Raw genomic sequence first — 2,500 nt, forward strand, 5'->3', positions numbered from 1 at the left:
ATTATATTATGTTTAAATTCCTGTCTTGTCATAGTCATAGTTAACATGTAATAATAAGCAAAGCTATTGCACTGTTCCCTGCACTGTTCACTTTTGCACTACCACCATTTGCACTTCCTCCATTGTAATCGATTCACCTGCTCTTTATTATGTATATTTCTGTGAGTGGTCTTTATGTATGTGAGATATATGTGTGTATGTGTGTGTATGTGAGATATACTGTATGTGTGTTTGTTGTGTTACGGTTGTATAAGCTACTGGATGCCTAAAATCTATCTATCTATCTATCTATCTATCTATCTATCTATCTGTTTATCAGAACCATGTTATTGGCCAAGTATGTTGAGACATACAAGGAAATTGGCTCCGGCCATTGCTGTGTCTGTAGCTGTGCAGAAAAATAAAACATATAATACGGTATACAATACAATGTATAGACAATGTATCATATATACAGTATACAATACAATGTATCATATATACAGTATACAATACAATGTATAGACAATGTATCATATATACAGTATACCATACAATGTATCATATATACGGTATACCATACAATGTATCATATATACAGCATACAATACAATGTATCATATATACAGTATACAATACAATGTATCATATATACAGTATACAATACAATGTATAGACAATGTGTCATATATACAGTATACCATACAATGTATCATATATACAGTATACAATACAATGTATAGACAATGTATCATATATACAGTATACCATACAATGTATCATATATACGGTATACCATACAATGTATCATATATACAGCATACAATACAATGTATCATATATACAGTATACAATACAATGTATCATATATACAGTATACAATACAATGTATAGACAATGTGTCATATATACAGTATACCATACAATGTATCATATATACAGTATACCATACAATGTATAGACAATGTATCATATATACAGTATACCATACAATGTATCATATATACAGTATACCATACAATGTATCATATATACAGTATACCATACAATGCATCATATATATAGTATACAATACAATGTATACAGTACTCAATGTATCATATATACAGTATACAATACAATGTATACGGTGCTCAATAGACAATGTATCATATATACAGTATACAATACAATGTATCATATATACATTATACAATACAATGTATACGGTGCTCAATAGACTATGTATCATATAAACAGTATACAATACAATGTATCATATATACAGTATACAATACAATGTATACGGTGCTCAATAGACTATGTATCATACAGTATACAATACAATGTATACGGTGCTCAATAGTCAAGTCAAGTCAAGTCAGATTTATTTATAAAGCGCATTTAACATGCACATAGTGCAATCCAAAGCGCTCCACAAACAAGACACATAACAACAAGACAAAAGATGCCGGATGGAGCGGCGTAGTCGCCAGCGTACCCATGACATCAAGACAAGACAAATACATTTAAAAAAATAACAAATACAAAAAATGCCGGACGGAGCGGCGTAGTCGCCAGCGTACCCGTGACAATGTATCATATATACAGTAGTGCTGGGCGGTATGACCAAAAATGTATATCACAGTATTTTTCAAAATTCTTACGGTTTCACGGTATATGACGGTATTTTTTTTACCATGCATAATCAGATGTTCACAGCATTTTCTACAGGTTGAGAGAGGAATTGCTGCAGTACATTGACTAAGGATGGTCTATTTTACTGTCATGATGTAGAATAACTCCACACTAGTGGTAATGCAGTTTTGCATGGCCCCAGAAAATGATGCTGTTTACAAAGAGCCACTCATGATTCTAATGAAGAATCTAATCAGAATGCAGACAATTGCAGTCAAAATACAGAACTTTTACTGTGCAAATTTCACAAGTACTGTACATCTTGTATAAAACCAATACAAAAAGTAGTTCAACTTGCAATAATTATACTTTTTTGAAAATGATGCAATTTAAAATAAAACCTCTCTGTTAATATGCTTACTCTGTCAAATAGGCCTATCAGAAATGTATTGTTATTGTGTGGTTTGCATGATGTTAGTGGTAGGCTAACGTTAACTTCATGTGGATGTGGATGTCTTGTTAGCCTGCCATGAGCTTCGGTTCGGTTCGCTAGGCAAAACATTAACAAAAAAGTTCGTTTTGGTGCACTGATGACAGTCAGGATAATTTCTAACTAGCCAGCTAGTATTGCTCAGTGCATGTCTATAACATGCTTTACTTGCTACCTGGATAATTTCAGCGAATATTCTTAAGGTGAGATGAATGATAAGATCATTACACTTCACTGTGTTCGGTGGGTTGCCAACTAACGACATCACCTACTAGCCAGCTAGTTACAGCTGTTGAACAATCTCAATAGCATTTTCGTGACGGTAGGCTAAATCCTTTTCAATGCAGTATGTATCCCTTAACGTTTTTCCTTAACTAAAGAAACAATTTAAGGTATTATTCTGTGCAACACCCT

The 2,500-nt window shown here is 32.9% G+C and overlaps 1 protein-coding gene across 1 annotated transcript in view; it reads left to right on the plus strand.

The window, feature by feature from the left end:
* The window catches only part of ypel2a (yippee-like 2a), a 26,192-nt gene that overhangs the window by 4,295 nt on the left and 19,397 nt on the right, over window positions 1-2,500 (plus strand). The gene's annotated exons all lie outside the window — the stretch shown is intronic.

The sequence above is a fragment of the Alosa pseudoharengus genome, unplaced genomic scaffold (assembly GCF_046254945.1).
Source record: "Alosa pseudoharengus isolate Yale_2024_CS ecotype anadromous, Long Island Sound unplaced genomic scaffold, YU_APseudo_1.1 YU_APseudo_1.1_scf_8, whole genome shotgun sequence".
Taxonomy (NCBI): Eukaryota; Metazoa; Chordata; class Actinopteri; order Clupeiformes; family Clupeidae; genus Alosa; species Alosa pseudoharengus.